Below are 20,214 nucleotides of genomic sequence, written 5' to 3'. Positions count from 1 at the left end.
ACGTTGGGAAGATGCCCTAGAAGAGAGCATGGCAATCCACTCTAGTATTGTTGCCTGGAGAATCCCATGGACAGAGGAGCCTGGAGGGCTATGGTCCTTAGGGTTGCAAAGAGTTGGACACGACTGAGTGACAGCACAGTGCATGACCTTAATACTGAACATGTTCATATGCTTATTGGCCATCTCTGTATGTTATTTGGAGAAATGTCCATGAAAATTGGGATGTTTGTACTCCTATTATTGAGTTGTATATATATATATATGTTTTGAAAATATTTTCTCCCGTTATGTGACCTTTTAAATTTTTCTATGTAGGCTCTCTATATGACTTTGGCTTTTTGTATTCTGAGAAGTCTTTGCCTTAACTAGATTCATAATGATCCTTTCATTTGTTTTCTTCCAGAATTTTATAGTTTCAGTTCTTTGATTTATGTCTTTGATACATGTTTAGATGACTTTTGTCTTTGGAGCAAGGGTAAAGTTTGTTTTTTTAGTTTTCAGTATATAGGTTTGAATATATTTTATTAACTTTGTTCTAAGTATTATATTTTATCATATATAAATGATATAGAATTTTAAACATTTTTAGTATTTATTTAACTGTAGTTGATTTATAATATTGTGTTGGTTTCAGATACACAGTTTCAAATTCTTTTCTATTATAGGCTTTATTACAAGATACTGAATATAGTTCCATGTGCTATATAGTAAATCTTTGGTGTTTATCCATTTTATACATTGTGGTGTGTATCTGTTAATCCCATATGCCTAACTTATCCCCCTCTCCCCTTTCCCATTTGGTAGCCATAAGTTTGTTTTCTATGCCTGTGAATCTGTTTCTGTTTTGTAAATAACTTCTTTAGTATCATAGTTTAGATTCTACATGTAAGTGATATAATATGATATTTGTCTTTCTCTATCTGACTTATTTCACTTAGCATGATAATCTCTAGATTCATCTATGTTGCTGCAAGTGGCATTGTTTCATTCTTTTTTATGGCTGAGTAGCATTCCAATGTGTATATATACTACATATTATTTATCCATTCATTTATTGATGGAAATTTAGGTTGCTTCCATGTCTTGGCTGTTGCAAACATTGCTGCTGTGAACACTGGGGTGAATGCATCATTTTGAATTAGAGTTTTCTCTAGATATATGCCAAGGAGTGGGATTGTGGAATCTAATGGTAGCTCTGTTTTTAGTTTTTAGGGACCCTCCATACTGCTTTCCATAGTGGCTGCACCAATTTACATTCCCACCAACAGTGTAGGAAGATCCGTTTTCTCTACACCCGCTGCAGCATTTATTCTTTGCAGACTTCTGATGATGGCCCCACATTCTCACCCATGTCAGGTGATACCTCATTGTAGTTTTGATTTGCATTTCTCTAAAAAGAAGCAATGTGGAACATCTTTTCATATGACTGTTAGCCATCTGTATATCTTCTTTGGAGAAAGGTCTATTTAGGTTTCCTGTCCAGTTTTTGATTGGATTGTTTGTTTTGTTTGTTTGATATTGAGTTGTATGTGCTGTTGTATATTTTGGAAATTAAGCCCTTGTTGGTCTCATCATTTGCAAATAGTTTCTCCCAGTCCATAGATTGTCTTTTTGTTTTCTCTATGGTTTATTTTGCTCTGCAAAAGCTTATAAATTTGGTTAGCTCCCATTTGTTTATTTTTTGTTTTATTTCTTTTGCCTTGGGAAACTGACCTAAGAAAATATTGCTATGATTTATGTCCAAGAATGTTTTGCCTATGTCTTCTTCAAGAAGTTTTATGGTGTTATGTCTTATATTTAAATTTTTAAGCCATTTTGAGTTTATTTCTGTGTATATTCTGACAGAGTGTTCTAACTTCATTGATTTACATGTGGCTGTCCAGCTTTCCCAATATCACTTGCTGAAGAAACTGTCTTTTCTCCATTTTATGTTCTTGCCTCCTTTGTTGAAGATTGACCATAGGTATTTGGGTTTATTTCTGGATTTTCTATTCTGCTCCATTAATCTGTATGTCTATTTTTGCACCAGTACCATGCTATAGTATTGTCTAAAGTCTGGGAGGTTTATGCCTCCCATTTTGTTCTTTCTCCTCAGAATTATTTTGACAATTCTCGGTCTTTTGTGCTTCCATATAGATTTTATAATTATTTGTTCTAACTCTGTGAAAAATGTCATGGGTAATTTGATAAGGATAATATTAAATCTATAGATTGCTTTGGGTAGTATGGCCATTTTAACAACATTAATTCTCCCAAACCAAGATCATCAGATATCTTTTCTTTTTTTGTATCATCTTCAATTTCCCTCCTGTGTTTTGTAGTTCTCAGCATATAGGTCTTTCACATTCCTGGTTAGATTCCTCCCTAGGTATTTTTTTGACATGATTTTAAATAGGATTATTAGTTTTAACTTTCTCTTTCTGATTTCATTGTTAGTGTAAATAAATGCAACAGATTTATGTATATTAATCTTGTATCCTGCTAACTTACTGAATTAATTTATTAGTTCTAATAGCTTTTGTGTGGAGTCTTTAGGGTTTTATGGACTTCCCTGGTAGCTCAGACAGTAAAGAATCTGCCTGCAATGCAGGAGACCCAGGTTCAATCCCTGGGTCGGGAAGATCCCCTGGAGAAAGAAATGGTTAACCACTCCAGTATACTTGCCCGGAGAATTCCATGGACAGAGGAGCCTCGCAGGCTACAATCCATGGGGTCACAAAGAGTCAGTGTATAGGATATCATGTCATCTGCATACAAAGACAATTTTACCTCTTCTCTTTCAATTTGGATACTATTTATTTCTTTTTCTTATTTGATTGCTGTGACTGACTTCCAATACTATGTTGAAAAGAAGTGGTAAGAGTGGGCATCCTTATCTTATTCTGGCATTTAGCAAGTAGGCTTTCAGCTTTTCACTATTATACTGACTGTGGGTTTGTCATAAATGACTTTTATTATGTTGAGATATGTTTACTCTATACTCATTTTGGTGAGAATTTTAATCATGAATGAATGTTGAGTTTTGTCAAATGCTTTTTCTGCATCTATTGAGATAATCATGTGGTTTTTGTCTTTTCTTTTGTTAATGTGGTATATCACATAGATTGATTTGACTATGTTGAACCATTCTTATGACCCTGAAATAAATCCAACTTGATCATGATATGTGATACTTTTTATATATTGTTTGATTCAATTTGCTAGTATTTTGCTGACAATTTTTGTATTTATGTTCATCAAAGACATTGGCCTGTAAAATTGTTTTTTGGTAGTGTCTGGTTTTGGTGTCAGGGTGATGGTGGCTTCATAGAATGTCTTTGGGAGTGTCCCTTCCTCTTCGATCTTTTGGAAGAGTTTGAGAAGGTTTGGAATGAGTTATTCTTTGTATGTTTGGTAGAATTCCCCATGAGGCCATCTGATCCTTTTGTTTGCAGGGAATTATTTATTTATTATTTTTGTTTTAACAAATTCTATTTCACCTCCAGTGATAGATCTGTTTAAACGATCTGTTTCTTCTTGACTCAGTTTTGGCAGGCTGTCTGTTTGTAGAAACCTGTCCACTTACTCTAGGCTGCCTAATTTGTTGTCATGTAACTGTTTTTTTCTCAAGATTTTTTTTTTTGAATTTTTGTGATATTGGTTTTATTTTCTCCACTTGAATTTCTCAATTTGTTTATTTGTGTCCTCTCTTTTCTTCTTGGTGAGCTTGGCCAGAGGTTTGTTGATCTTATTTAACCTTGCAAGGAACCAGCTCTTGACTCGATTGATTTTTTTTAATATTTTATTTTTAAAAATTTTTATTGGAGCATACTTGCTTTAAAATATTGTGTTAGTTTCTGCTGTACAGAAAAATGAATCATTTATAAGTATACATATATCCCCTCTTTTGTAGATTTCCTTCCTATTTAGGTCAACACAGAGCACTGAATACAGTTCCCTGTGCTATACAGTAGGTTCTCATTAGTTATCTATTTTATACACTGTTATTCAGTCACTAAGTCATGTCTGACCCCATGAACTGCAGCATACCAGGCTTCTATGTTCTTTACTGTCTCACGAGTTTGTTCAAACTCATGTCCATTGAGACAGTGATACCATCCAACCATCACATCCTCTGTCATCCCCTTCTCCTTTTGCCCTCAATTTTCCCCATCATCAGAGTCTTTTCCAGTGAGTCAGCTCTTCTCATCAGGTGGCCAAAGTATTGGAGCTTTAGCTTCAGCATCAGTCCTTCCAATGAATGATCAAGGTTGATTTACCTTAGGATTGACTGGTTTATACATAGTAATGTATACATGTCAATCCCAGTCTACTAATTCATCCCCCCTCCTTGGTATCCATCCATTTGTTCTCTACATCTCTATCTCTATTTCTGCTTTTAAAGTAAGTTCATCTAGATTCCATATACAAGCGATATTATATTAGTTTTTCTCTTTCTGACTTACTTTACTCTATATGACACTCTCCAGGTCTATCTATGCCTCAGCAAATGGCACTATTTTGTTTCTTCTTAATGGCTGAGTAATATTCCATTGTATGTATGTACCACATCTTCTTTATCCATTCCTCTTTTGATGGGCATTTAGGTTGCTTCTATGTCCTAGATATTGTAAATATGTTGCAATGAATATTGGGGTGTTTGAATCTTTTTGAATTATGGTTTTCTCTGGGTATATGCCCAAGAGGGGGATTGCTGAGTCATATAGTAGTCCTATTTTTAGTTTTATGAGGAACCTCCATACTGTTCTTCATAGTGGCTCTACCAATTTATATTCCCACCAACATTGTAGGAGGGTTCCCTTTTCTCCACATCCTCTCGAACATTTATTGTTTTATAGATTTTTTTGTTTTTGATGATGGCCATTCTGATTGGTGTGAGATGATACATCATTGCAGTTTTGATTTCTCTAATAATTTGTGATGCTCAGCATCTTTTCATGTGTTTCTTCTTTGGAGAAATGTCTATTTAGGTCTTCCACTCATTTTTTCATTGTTTTGTTTTTTTTAATATTGAGTTTCATGAGCTGTTTGTATATTTTGGATATTAATATTGTTATTTTTTGTTTCTGTTTTATTTATTTATTCTCTGATCTTTATTATTTCCTTCCTTCTGCTGACCTGAGGTTTTGTTTGTTCTTTTTCTAATTCTTTTAAGTGGTAGATTAGGTTGTTATTTGAAGTTTTTCTCATTTTTTGAGGAAGGCCTGTATCACTATGAACTTCCCTCTAAGGACCTCTTTTGCTGCATCCCATAAATTTTATATACTTATGTTTTTAATGTTGTTTGTCTCAAGGTATTTTTTAAAAATTTCCCCCTTGATTTCATCATTAACCTATTGGGTTTTTAGTAGCATGTTGTTTAGTCTCCATGTAATTGTATATTTTCTCATTTTTCTTTCTGTGATTGATTTCTAGTTTCAGGCCACTATAGTCAGAGAAGATGTTTGAAATAATTTCCATTATCTTAAATTTGTTAAGGCTTGTTTTGCTCCCTAGTATATGTCAGTAGAGTGTTAAAATCTACTATTATTGTGTTCCCATAAATTTCTCCTTTTATGTCTGTTAGTATTTGTTTCATGTATTTGGGTGCTCCTATACTGGGAGAATATATGTTAATGATTATAATATCCTCTTCTTGTATTGATCCTTTTATCATCATGTAGTGCATTTCTTTGTCTTTGTGGGCTTTGTTTTAAAGTCTGTTTTGTCTGATATGAGTATTGCTACCTCCACTTTCATGTGATTTCCATTTACTTGAAATAATCTTTTTCCATTCCCTCACTTTAAATCTATGCCTGTATTTTGCCCTAAAGTGTCTCTTTTAGGCAACATACTGTAGGTTGTTTGTTGTTGTTGTTGTTTTTAATCCAGTCTGCCACTGTTTGTCTTTCGATTGGATCATTTAGTCCATTGACATTTAAAGTAATTACTGATATGTATGTATTTTATGACTGTTTTAAACCTTGTTTTCCAGTTGAGTTTGTATTTCTTCTTTGTTCCTTTCTTCTTTTTATTTTTCCTTTTATGGTTTGATTACTTTCTCTTGTATTATACTTGAGTTATTTTCTTACTGATTTTTCTATTATATGTGTCTGATTTGTGGTTACCCTGGTTATCAAGTATGTTAACCTATAACTATATCTATTTGCTTTAGACTGGTAGTCATGTAAGCTTAAACATATTCTAAAAAATATACATTTTCCTATTCTTCTCCCCCACATTTTGTGATTTTGATGTCCTGTTTTAAATCTTTATGTTTATCCTTTTGTTGATAATTGTAATTATAATTGCTTTCACATTTTTTTGACTTTTTAAGCCTATGTACTGGCTTATTTAAGTAATCTTCAATCCTTTTATATATTTGCCTTTACTGTTGTGATAGTCCCCTTTTTTTTTTCTTTTTTTGTTGTGTGATAGTCCCTTTCTATAGAGTCATACTTCTTTTCTATTTTGAAAAGACCTTTCAATATTTCTTTTAGGATAAGTTTAGTGTTGCTGTATTGTTTTAGATTTTTGCTTGCCTGAGAAATTCTTTCTCCTTCTTTTCTAAATGATAATCATGCTGGGCAGTGTATCCTAGGTTGCAGGTTTTTCCATTTCAGGACTTTGAATATATCTTGCCACTCCCTTCTGGCCTGCAAAGTTTCTGCAGAGGAATCAGCTGGTAACCTTATGTTGTTGTCATTGATTAGTCACTAAATCATCTCCAACTCTTGCAACCCCATGAACTGTGGCCCACCCGGCTACTCTGTCCATGGGATTTTCCAGGCAAGAATACTGATGTGGGTTGCCATTTCCTTCTCTAGGGGATCTTCCTGACCCAGGGGTTGAACCTGTGTCTCTGGTGTTGGCAGGTGAATTCTTACCACTGAGCCACCAGGAAAGTACTAACAACTTTATGGGGATTCCCTTTTAACTGATTGATTGTTTTTCTTTCACTGCCTTTAGAGTCTTCTCTTTATCTTGAACTTTGCCACTTTCATTTTTTTTTTGTTTTGTTTTAAATAATTAATTTATTTATTTTACTTCACAACATTGTATTGGTTTTGCCATACATTGACTTGAATCCTCCATGGGTGTACATGTGTTCCCCATCCTGAACCCCCCTTCCACCTCTCTCCCCATCCCATCCCTCTGAGTCATCCCAGTGCACCAGCCCCGAGCATCCTGTATCATGAATCGAACCTGGACTGGCGATTCGTTTTGCATATGATAATTTACATGTTTCAAAGCCATTCTCCCATATCATCCCACTGCGCCCTCTCCCACTGAGTTCAAAAGACTGTTCAATACATCTGTGTCTCTTTTGCTGTCTCGCATACAGGGTTATCGTTACCATCTTTCTAAATTCCATATATATGCATTAGTATACTGTATTGGTGTTTTTCTTTCTGGCTTACTTCACTCTGTATAATAGGCTCCAGTTTCATCCACCTCATTAGAACTGATTCAAATGTATTCTTTTTAATGGCTGAGTAATATTCCATGGTGTATATGTACCACAGCTTTCTTATCCATTTGCCTGCTGGTGGACATCTAGGTTACTTCCATGTCCTGGCTATTATAAACAGTGCTCTGATGAACATTGGGGTACACGTCTCTTTCATTTCTGGGTTCTTCAGTGTGTATGCCCAGCAGTGGGATTGCTGGGTCATATGGCAGTTCTATTTCCAGTTTTTTAAGGAATCTCCACACTGCTCTCCATAGTGGCTGTACTAGTTTGCATTCCCACCAACAGTGTAAGAGGGTTCCCTTTTCTCCACACCCTCTCCAGCGTTTATTGCTTGTAGACTTTTGGATAGCAGCCATTCTGACTGGAGTGAGACGGTACCTCGTTGTGGTTTTGAATTGCATTTCTCTGATAATGAGTGATGTTGAGCATCTTTTCATGTGTGTGTTAGCCATCTGTATGTCTTCTTTGGAGAAATGTCTGTTTAGTTCTTTGGCCCATTTTTGATTGGGTCTTTTATTTTTCTGGAATTGAGCTGCAGGAGGTGCTTGTATATTTTTGAGATTAATTCTTTGTTGCTTCATTTGCTATTATTTTCTCCCATTCTGAAGGCTGTCTTTTCACCCTGCTTATAGTTTCCTTTGTTGTGCAGGAGCTTTTAAGTTTAATTAGTCCCATTTGTTTATTTTTGCTTTTATTTCCAATATTCTGGGAGGTGGTTCATAGAGGATCCTGCTGTGGTTTATATTGGAGAGTGATTTGCCTATGTTTTCCTCTAGGAGTTTTATAGTTTCTGGTCTTACATTTAGATCTTTAATCCATTTTGAGTTTATTTTTGTGTATGGTGTTAGAAAGTGTTCTAGTTTCATTCTTTTACAAGTGGTTGACCAGTTTTCCCAGCACTACTTGTTAAAGAGATTGTCTTTTCTCCATTGTATATTCTTGCCACTTTAATTTTGATAAATCTCAGGGTGGGTCTGTTTGGGTTCATCTTGTTGGGGAGCCTTTGTACTTCCTATTCCTGGATATCTGTTTCCTTTTTAGGTTTGGGAACTTTGCAGCCATAATTTCTTCAAATACATTTTTCATTCCCTTTTCTCTTTCTTTACCTCCTGGTATCAGTACTAGTCCCTCATCCTGCTTGGCAGCAAGTCAGCCCATGCACATTCCTTTAGGCAAATTCCAGGCCCCTGCACCTCCCTATACCTGGGTAATCTACCAGCCAGTGAAGGAGGTTCCCAAGGTGAGCTAATCTCTTTCCTCATTCTTGGCTTTTTCTTAGGGGTGCAGGTCTCATCTTCATTTTCTTCATTTCCTTTTTTTTTTTCCTCCTTTAGTCCTGCCTGGTTATGTGAGGTTCTTTCTTGCAGCTTTAGTTGCATGAGATCTTCTGCCCACTTTCAGTTGGTATTCTGTGAGAACTGTTCCAGATTTAGATGTATTTTTGATGTACTTGAGGGGGAGGGGAACTCTATGTTCTTCTACTCTGCCATCTTGAACTCCTCCCTGACAATTTTTCAACATTTATTGTTAGTATACATAAATATAGTTCATTTTTATATATTGACTTTGTACCATGTGACCTTAAAAGACTCAATTATTCTAGTAGCTTTTTTTTTTTAAGAGTTTTGGGATTTTCTATGTAGACGATTATGTTATCTAGGAATAATGACAGTTTTATTTCCTCTTTTTCTAATTTGTATACATTTTCTTATTTTGTTTTGTTTTTTGCTGTATTTGAACTGGATAGGACCTCTAGTAGAATGTTGAATTGAAGCAGTCAGAGCAGATCTCCTTGCCTTGCTCCTGATTTTATTGGGGGAAATATTCAGCCATTTACCATGTCTGTGAAGTCAGTTTTAGATTTTTCTTACATGCCATTTATAAATTTGAGATCAATAGTTTGCTAATGGATTTTATGATGAATATATGCTGGATTTTTTCAAATGGCTTTTCTGTATCGATTGAAGTAATCATTTAAAGTTTGTTGATATGGTCAAAAGTGAAATTGGTAGTCACTCAGTTGTATCCAACTCTTTGCAACCCCATGGACTGTAACCCACCAGGCTCCTCTGTCCATGGGATTTCCCAGGTAAGAATACTAGAGTGTGCTACCATTTCCTTCTCCAGGGGATATTCCCAACCGAGGAATCGAACCCAAGTATCCTGCATAGCAAGTAGATTCTTTACTGTCTAGGCCACCAGGGAAGCCCCGAGTGTTAGTTTTCTATTGCTGAATTATAAATTACCAAATACTTAATGGGTCAAAACAACACAAATTTATCTTTTTACAATTCTGGAAATTTTCCTGGGCTAAAATCAAGGTGTTTGCAAGGCTGTGTTCCATTCTGGAGAGTCTGGGAGAGTATTAATTTCCTTGCATTTTCCAGCTTCTGGAGGCCACTACATTCCTTGGTTCATGGCCCCTTCCTTCCTCTTAAAATCAGCAATGTCTTTTTTACATTGTATTACTCTGACCCTGACTCTTCTGCCTCCTGCTTCTACTTTTAAGACCCAGAGGAATCGGGTAGAGAGGGAGGTGGGAGGGGGGATCGGGATTGGGAATACATGTAAATCCATGGCTGATTCATATCAATGTATGACAAAACCCACTGGAAAAAAAAATAATAATAAAAAAAAATTAAAAAAGAAAAAAAAATAAATGTATCAGAAATAAAATCTTTTTCTTTGAAATAAAAAAAAAAAAAAAGAACCCTTGTGATTATATTGGACCCACCCGGATAATCTGAATAATCTACCTATTTTAAGGACAGCTAATTAGCAACCTTAATTCCATCTGCTACCTTAATCCCACTTTGCTATGTAACCTAACACAGTCACAGGATGCACATTTTTGTTTTGTTTTCCTTGGAATTATTATATTTTAAAAATATGCTTATTTGCCGTGTTATCACCACCAATCCAAGTTCACGCTGTCAGTTGTCTACATTTCTTCTCAGTAATTCAGACATGTTTGATGTGGGTATGCTAAGTCACTTCAGTTGTGTCCAACTCTTAGTGACCCTATGGATAGTAGCCCGCCAGACTCTTCTGTCCATGGGATTCTCCAGGCAAGAATACTGGAGTGGGTTGCCATGCCCTTCTTTAGGGGATCTTCCCCACCCAGGGATCGAACCCACATCTCTTATGTCTCCTGCATTGGCAGGTGGGTTCTTTACCACTAACACCACTACTTTATTTTTATTATCGTCTTTAAATTGCTCCTTGACTTTTCTGTCCTACTACAGTCTAACTGGTTTCTCACTTGGCTTTGTTCACAACTGTCATCCTGGAATAATTTATTTCCCTCAGAAGGTTGTTCTACTCTCTTGTAGCTTCCAAAATCGCTGTTAAGAAGTATGAATCCATGCTGATTGCTGAACATGTATACTTTGTATCTCTTTCTCATATTCTTTCATCTCTAGTGTTCTGATGATGCTGTGTCTTCTTGTGGATCTATTTTCATCGACTGTGCTGAGGACTCCATTTGCTCTTCCATTCTGAGATTTTCTTTTTGAATTATTGTATTGGTGAAGTACTTCTTGCCACCCCCCCCCCCATCTCTATCTCTGTCTCTCCTCCCCTGCTACAATTTAAATGTTGGCTTTTCAAAGCTGGTTTTTATAATTTCTTAACATTTTTTTGTCTTCTATCTTCTTGTCTAATGTCTGTATTTCAGAAGATATCTTCAACATTATCAACCAGTCCCTCTATTGAGTGTTTTATTTCCTCTATCATGATTTTAATTTCTAATGTTTTTTAAATCTATTCTTTGAATTTTCTTTTCTTACGGATACTTGTTCTTTCTTTTTCCTGAATGCAAAATCTTATCTGCTCTATCCAGTGATATTAATGACATAATTTTTGTGCCTTTTATCTTTAGAGTCTTTTCTCTTGAAACTTATTTTCATTTTAAAACAACTTTTTATTTTGTATTGAGATGTAGTTGATTAACAGTATTGTGGCAGTTTCAGGTGTGAAGCAAAGGGTTTCAGCCATGCATAATATGTACTCATTCTCTCCCAAATTCCCCTCCCATCAAGCCTGCCACATAACAAAGCAGAGTTTCCTGTGCTATACTATAGGCCCTTCTTGGTTGAAATTAATGTTTAAAAATATTTGTTTTGTTGTTTATATTTTATGTCAGAGGCTTTCTTCATGGGTCTTCTGTTCCTTGATTGTTTCCTTCTATTTGAAAACTGACTGGGGAATGCTAAGTGAGGAGGTTTAGTATCTGCTGAGGTTGTTTTGTTGAGAATTATGATGTCAAATTTTTCAGTCTTTTCTCTTCTACTGAGAAGATTCAACAGAAATTGATATTCTAAATGTCTTCCTTCAGTTCAGTTCAGTTCAGTTGCTCAGTCGTGTCTGACTCTTTGTGACCCCATGGACTGCAGCACGCCAGGCTTCCCTGTCCATCACCAACTCCCAGAACCTACTCAAACTCATGTCCATCATGTCAGTGATGCTATCCAACCATCTCATCCTTTGTCATCCCCTTCTCCTCTTGCCTTCAATCTTTCCCAGCATCAGGCTCTTTTCCAATGAATCAGCTCTTTGCATCAGGTGGCCAAAGTATTGGAGTTTCAGTTTCAACATCAGTCCTTCCAATGAACACCCAGGACTAATCTCCTTTAGGATTGACTGGTTGGATCTCCTTGCAGTCCAAGGGATTTTCAAGAGTATTCTCCAACACCACAGTTCAAAAGCATCAGTTCTTCAGCGCTCAGCTTTCTTTATAGTCCAACTCTCACATCCACAGATGACTACTGGAAAACCCATAGCTTTGACTAGATGGACCTTTGTTGGTAAAATAATGTCTCTGCTTTTTAATATGCTGTCTAGGTTGATCAAAGCTTTTCTTCCAAGGAGCAAGCATCTTTTAATTTCATGACTGCAGTCACCATCTTCCTTGGAAGATACAAATCTAATTTCTTATATTCTGGATAGCACATAAGGTTGAAGGTGTCTTGTGAAATGTTGTTTTTTTTTTTTTGTCATATCTCCCTGTATCTTTGTCTTTGTTGGTTTGTGAATTAAAATTAATCCTTTTACTCCCACTGTTAAGGCCTCAGAACAAAGCAAGAGCAAATGCTTATGTTTGGCTATTTTAATTGGAAGAACTCTTAGTATTTAAAAAAATATTATAGTTTATAAGTTCTTGTGTATTTCTGTATAGTTATTTCTTAATGGTTATTTTTTTTTCCTTTCAAAGTCAGTAGGTGGTAAACTCTTTTAGTTTAGTATGCATGCAAGTGGCTTTCTTGTACCACCACTATTATACAATGGTTTAAATTTGTATAAGATTTTATTTATTTACTTATTTATTTGCAATCATCATTATTCTATACTCAACACTTTCTACCTCCGAAATCATGCCATTAGTCTTGGCTGGAGTTTCTAAGTCTGTTCTCTAGGTCTTTTGACTTCCCTTTTATTGTATCAATTTCTTTTGTCTCTCGGTGTTTCATTCTGAGTCTGTTTCTCAAATTTTTTCTTTGGCCATACCCAGTCGAGAGCTTATGCTGTCTTTTGAGCTTTTATTTCAGAGTTTACAGTCTTGATTTACAAGATTTCTATTTTTTTTTTAATGTCTACCATTTTTGATTCACAACTTTTTAATAAACTATTTTTCTTGCTTTTCAATACCTTAATCCTTCAGTTCTTTGTGGATGCTAGGCATTTATTTTCAAGTCCTTTTTCAAATTACATTATTTCTCTGAGACTATAACCTCATATTTGTTGAATTTCTTCACTGTTTTTTCAAGATTGCTTTTGTAGTGTTAGAATTTTAACTTGTTACAAGTTTACCATAAATAGGGAAAATCATAGTTATTCTGTCTGCTTTTCTTATCCCTTTTAATTCTTGCTGGATTATGTTTTATTTGCTCAGTCCCCAGTTCAGGACCAGTTCTTATGTTGGCAGATTGACCTATTGTTCCATGAAGATATCAAAGGTCTAATTTTCGAGCCAGTGGGTGGTGTGATGCAAGTCTTGGTTTGATTGCTATTTCTACTACTTCCTACCACTTTGGCAATACCCTAGTTGCCAAGCTGAGCTGCTAGAGTCATCATAGCAGATTAAAAGTCACTATGCATAGACAGGAAATGCCTTCCTCACCTCATGATTTCCTGTCATGACCTAACTTCACTATACTGCCATACATTCAATACTATTGGTTTGTGTTACCCCCATAGGAGTTGAACTCCTGGATGCCTCTGTGTGTTTCCTAGTAGGTAAGTGACTTTAGTCTCCTCTGTTGCTGTTTCTTTTTTTTGTTTCAGCTCTATGATCATGTTCCTCTTTTTCTTTTATTTACTATTTTAAGCAATTATGGCTATGTTTTTATTTTAAAAGTATGTTTTGTGATTTAGCTGTCATTGCTATATTTTATGTTTAAAGCTTAGACAGGATGTTTTTCCCATGTGAACCTACATTGCTAACTTGATATGATGATCCCTTGGAATTTTTAGATGGCTTGTTGTTCAGTCACCACATCATGGCTGAGTTTTTGTGACCTCATGGACTGCAGCATTCCAGGTGTCCCTATCTTCCCTTCACTATCTCCTGGAGTTTGCTCAAATTTATTTCCATTTAGATGTCTACTAATTTCCCCCCCTCAAAAAATAACTACTCACTGTTTGAGAGTTCTCACTGATTAGTTTTCCATCCTTAATCTGTAATCATAGATTCTAACATTCATATATCAGTATATGGGTATCACTTTCAGTTGTGAAGCATGGAGGCATGGATCCACTCAGGTTGGGTGAGGCAAGCAGACATTTTTGACTGTGAAGGCAGGAACATTGTACTTGCCTAAAACTGGGGCCCCAGACTGATAGTAAAGAAATTTCTGTAGGACAGGTGGGCAGCAATGGTTGCCTCAGCAGGAGAGATTTTTGTGAAGCTAGGTGGAAGACAGACTAGGAATGTGAAAAAAGTCAGTCACCAGGTTCATGCTGGGAGAATGGCAATCCTTGTCTTGTTCCTTGTTCTTGATCTTAGAGGAAACGCCTTCAGTTTTTCACCATTGTATATGATGTTTGCTGGTTGGTCATATATGGACTTTATTATGTTGAGGTATGTTCCTTCTTTGCTGGCTTTCTGGAGAGTTCTTATCATAAATGGATGTTGAATTTTATCAAAAGCTTTCTCTGTGTCTATTGAGGGCAGTTGGTAAAAAATCTGCCTGAAATGCAGGAGACCCCGGTTTGATTCCTGGGTTGGGAAGATCCCCTGGAGAAGGGATAGGTTACCCACTCCAGTATTCTTGAACTTCCCTTGTGGCTCAGCTGGCAAAGAATCCACCTGCCATGCAGGAGACCTGGGTTGGGAAGATCCCCTGGAGAAGGGAAAGGCTACCCACTCTAGTATTCTGGCCTGGAGAATTCCATGGACTGTATAGTCCATGGGGTTGCAAAGAGTTGGACACAACTGAGCACCTTTCACATTGAGGGCAGACTTGCTGCCCCACCCCACACTCACAACTGGCTAGGAGCATATCTAGCAGCCATGGGAGGAGACTGCACTGTAAAAAACCCAAAGAACATCAAAAGTGACACATCAGTGCTCACGGACTCATAGGTTCCAGCTGATGCCAATTCCATGTCCACCCTGACAGATGTCTAGGTAACATCACTTAGCTGAACCAGACCTGGTGAGGCTGCTGTGGCGGGGGCCATACCCTGGGTGCTTCCAGAGCAGCCAAATGAGCAGCCTTGGCAGTAGGGCTAGAGTGGCCATCTCTAGAGTGAAACAAGACGGGGACCCATTGGGATCCACCAAGCATCATATCCATGTCTGGAGTGAACAAAGGCGGACCCAGCAGAATCTGCCCGGCATCACTGGCTGTGCACTGTTGCATCTGGAGTGACCCGAAGGGGTCCATTGGCATCTCCTGGGCATTAGCCCTGGTGTGGTGGAGTGTAAGCTACTCTAAAAGTGAACCTAGATGGTGGATCCATCCACAATCCAGCTGGGCATCACCTGTGCCCAGCAGGTGGTGGCAGTAGGAACCGGCCAGTGCCCTATAGCAGGCCAAAACAATTTCCTGACAAATGGCAACATGACCTTTTGGACAGAGATTTGAAGGTGGTGCTGGTGTGCATACTGGTGAATTGCTGGTGTCAAATCGGGACATTTAACACCAGCAAATGTGGACATTTGACACCACCAGATTTTGGAGTGTCCTACTGCTAATACTCAAAAACCCTTTGCTGAATTTGGAATTCTAAACAAGGCGGCTGTGCCATACCACCCATCGGTTACAGTTTCCGAATAGCTGAAGTGCTCTCTGAGTGGAATGCAGATCCACTAAAAGCTATGAAACTGTACAGTGGTGTCCCATTGGATGGCTGCCCCAGGAACATTCAGCTTGTTGCCTCACAGATTGGCATGAAGCACAGATATGTGCAGAGTGTAAATTAGATGGATAACTAGAAACTGTGCTTTAAGAGATTTCAGTGGCAGTAGTGGCACCGGTGTTGCTGAATCCAAGCTCTTACTGGTCACCATCACACAAGACAATAAATTGAGAGAAGAGCTGTTAGGGGAAGGAAGAGCTACCTTATTTCAAAAGCCAGCAGACCAGGAAGATGGTTGACTAGTATCCCAAAGAACCATCCTGTGGGGGCTTGGGTGCTTTTTTTTTTTTTTTTTTAATAAATCAAAGAGGAAGAGGTGAAGTGGTAAAGTAGGAAAGATGATGAGTTGTTGCAAATATTTCCTAGTTCCAGCTAGACTCCAGAGAGGATGTGTTCATTTCTCCTTTTTTGTAGTCATTCACCAGTGTGCCTTGTCAGGATATTTCCTGTGAGCTTAAACAAAGGTATTTTAACTTAACACTCAGGCACGGGAGGCAGAGTTGTTGGAGATGAGCCATTATGTATACTTTAAGCTACAGGCAATATCCTTTTAGTGATTAACTTGTAGTGAAAGCAGTGAAACACAAAGGTTAAAGTAGAAGAAATGGATCCACTACAGAGTCAGACCTGGGGTAGAGGCAGATGCATTGTCGGGAATTCAAAGCAGCAATTTTCTAGAGAGGAGTTGGATGCTCAGCTGGACACGTAAAATTCAAGAATGGACACCAGTTAATGAAACCGGCAAATCTGGGTGTGGTCCAGGACCCAGATGTCTCAGTAGTGCTCCCTGGTGGGAGGGGGTGACAGACTGGGGCTATGTGGCCAATGATGGATTTATTTCTTTTATATTTCAAAATAGGGTTTAAAATTCATGTGAAGTCTTCTTTTTCTGTACTTTTCTTTAATTCTGAAACAGACTTGTTTTGTACCGATTTATTTTTGGAGTAAATTTTTCTAGGTTGCTGTTGTGGCAAAGGTGGTATTTTCACCTTTGCCATAATAGAATATATGCTCAGTCGCTGCAGTCATGTCCAACCCTTTTGTGACCCCATGGACTGTAGCCCGCCAGCCTCCTCTGTCTGTGGGATTTCCCAGGCAAGAATACTGGAGTAGGTTGCCATTTCCGCCTCCAGAGGATCTTCCTGACCCAGGGATTGAAGTGTCTCCTGCATTGGCAGGCAGATTCTTTACCACTGCACAAACCTGGGAGGTCCATAATACAATATAAATGTATGTAATTAAATTAAAAATACATTAAAGGATCATACACCATGATCAAGTGGGATTTATCCCAGGGTTGCAAAGAGTTCAGAATAACTGAAAACGCCCAACATGGAGTCAGAAACAAACACTTGGATGGCACCCAGCAGAGGGCAATATGGAGAACAAGAAAATAAAAGGGAGAGGAGAGTATTGGCTTCAGATTTAAACTAACGAAGACATGGGAGTGACACCTGAGCTGGGATCAGGGCCAGCCCAAATGTTGCTGAGGGTGCAGAGGTGATCGCCCTGGGCAGAGATGAAGAGCAGGTGGGTGATGTGCCCATGAACATGTGAACCACACACAATGCTGTTAAATCCCCTTTGCTTGATGTGATCGTGCTATCTGGACTAGTAGCCTGTGAGTCTGAGGGTGAAGAGGCTGATGCAGAATGCCTTGAAACAGACCATGAGACCTTCATGAAAAGCAGTCCTACAGAGCAAAAATGAATGCTTAAGTGATTAAAACAAGAGTTAAGATTAGAAGAAGCAAAACTCATTTTATTGAAAAAGTTATAGCAGAGTAAAATATAAAAGGAAACCAAGAACCAAACAGATATTTCTGCAAAGAACACATGCAGATGGCTAATAAACACACGAAAAGATGCTCAACATCACTCATTATCAGAGAAATGCAATTCAAAACCACAGTGAGGTAGCATTTCATGCTGGCCAGTCAGAATGCCTGCCATTAAAAACTCTACAAACAATAAAGGCTGGAGAGGGTGTGGAGAAAAGGGAACCCTCTTACACTGTTGGTGAGAATGCAGACTGGTATAGCCACTATGGAGAACAGTGTGGAGATTCCTTAAAATACTGGAAATAGAACTGCCATACTGCCCAGCGATCCCACTGCTGGGCATACACACTGAGGAAGCCAGAATTGAAAGAGACACATGTACTCCAATGTTCATTGCAGCACTGTTTAAAATAGTTAGGACATAGAAGCAACCTAGATATCCATCGGCAGACAAATGGATAAGGAAGTTGTGATACATATACACAATGGAATATTACTCAGCTATAAAAAAGAACACATTTGAGTCAGCTCTAATGAGCTGGATGAACCTGGAGCCTATTACACAGAGTGAAGTAAGTCAGAAAGAGAAACACCAATACAGTATATTAACACATATATATGGAATTTAGAAAGACGGTAACAATGACCCTATATGTAAGACAGCAAAAGAGACACAGATATAAAGAACAGACTTTTGGACTCTGTGGGAGAAGGCGAGGGTGGCATGATTTGAGAGAATAGCATTGAAACATGTTTATTATTGTATGTGAAATAGATCGCCAGTCTAGGTTTCATGCATGAGACAGGGCAATCAGGGGCATTGCACTGGGACAACCCTGAGGGATGGGATGGGGAGGGAGGTGGGAGGGGGTTTTCAGGATGGGGAGACACAAGTGCACCTGTGCCTGATTCATGTTGATGTATGGCAAAAACCACCACAATATTGTAAAGTAATTAGCCTTCAATTAAAATAAATAAATAAATTAAAATAAAATGTTTACAAATATGGGGGAGAAAAAGGAAACCAGAATCCCAGAGGCTCCACTGAGAGTTCCCTGACTACCCCTCCCCTACTTGTACAGGGCACCCAGATCATTCTTTCTGGCAAGCCATTGCTTCAGACCTCTTTGATTCAGATGCTGTGGTCATGACAACCCAAGACCTCTGGGTCCACTGTGGGCACAGACGTCCTTGTAGTTAGGTCCATAGGGCACCCTCTCGTCAGAAAGGTGACAGCAAATCCACAAGAAACAACATTCCAGGGTGGACCACAGCGAGTCCTTGCTGGCTCCCCAGGCATCCGTGCCCATTCTGGGACAGAGGATCCAGCAGGCCCTCTCTGTGTCTCCAACGTCCCCAACGCTAGTCTGCTTGTCAATATCCTATAGCCCTGCTCACCATCCCTGTACAACAGCCACCTCTGCAGGGGCCAACTGCACCCCCATCAGCGTACCTTCGTGGTCACGTCTGCTGATTTTGCAGTCAGCCGGCAGGTGGCAGCCAAGCTTGCATGGGAGTAACCGCTGCTTTAAGTCCCTCCTCCCACCCCCAACGCCTCCCCCGCAACGAACGTCCTGCCCAGCGTGGCCAGCAACGAATCCATCTAGGTGGCTGGCCTTGAGGAGGTGGTGCCGAACCTGCTGCAGACGCAAGCGGGCAGGTTGTGGTGCTGTCCTGGGCGCCCTTTTTACGTGAACACTCCAAAATGGACTTCTCGTGCCGCTGGTGGGAGGAGAAGGGCGGCGCCATCATGTATGAGGACTGCATGGCGTCCAACCAAGAAGAAGGCACTCAACTTGGAGCAGCACCCGAAGACCACCTTCCGTAAAGCCATCTGTATTGTTTCGCCCTGATTCGTTTCTTCAGGGGTCCCCAGCCTCCAGGCTATGGACAGGCACCTATTCCTGGCAAGGTAGGCACCCGCGCTGCACAGCAGGAGGTGAGCAGCCAGGGGAAAGCTAAGCTTCTCCCCCTGCATTTACAGCCACACCCTTCTCTCTCCGCTGTCTCTCTAATTATAGCCTGAGCTCCGCCTTCTATCAGATCAGTGGGGACATAATAAATATAATGTGTAATGTGCTTTCTGCTTGAGTAATCCTACTCCCCTCCATGAAAAAAATTGTCTTGCATGAAACCAAGCCCTGGTGCCAAAAACGTCGGTGACCACTGCTTTTCAATCCATTTTTCTGTTTTGAGAAAGAAACTGTCTTGTTCTTCTGGAGTGGGTGTATCTATGCCATGTGTTTGCAAAAAGTATCTCATTGTCACAAGTGGCATTTTAGCTGCATTAATGCCCCAACAGAAAAAAGTAAATAGTATTAGAACTCAGTCTCCTCTCTACTGTGGAGTGATTTCCCTCTCCTTTCTGAATGCCTCTTCAGATATATCAATAAGTGGTATAGTCTCAGAAGCATTTGGGGATCCTGGGCCATAACCATGCTACAATGCTGCTAGTTATTTGCTGAGTGGCAGCTGGAAACTGAAATTGATGAATATAAAGATAACCTTCCTCTGTTTTTGTGTCCAGTCTCCAGATTTCCCATTTTTAGATACAGGGAGGTTGGCCAAACAGTGTGCATTGCATATTCTTGTTTGTAAATCCTGCATCTTGGGGACAGAC

The 20,214-nt window shown here is 38.7% G+C and overlaps 1 protein-coding gene and 2 pseudogenes across 1 annotated transcript in view; all 3 read left to right on the top strand.

Annotated features, from left to right (window-relative positions):
* The window catches only part of GABRA3 (gamma-aminobutyric acid type A receptor subunit alpha3), a 236,603-nt gene that overhangs the window by 14,714 nt on the left and 201,675 nt on the right, over positions 1–20,214 (top strand). The gene's annotated exons all lie outside the window — the stretch shown is intronic.
* LOC133052664 (THO complex subunit 4-like) lies at positions 14,199–16,053 on the top strand (annotated as a pseudogene).
* Positions 17,247–19,447, top strand: LOC133052663 (transcriptional repressor p66-alpha-like; annotated as a pseudogene).

The sequence above is a fragment of the Dama dama genome, chromosome X, assembly GCF_033118175.1.
Source record: "Dama dama isolate Ldn47 chromosome X, ASM3311817v1, whole genome shotgun sequence".
NCBI lineage: Eukaryota > Metazoa > Chordata > Mammalia > Artiodactyla > Cervidae > Dama > Dama dama.
This window is presented reverse-complemented; position numbering and strand designations above follow the sequence as displayed.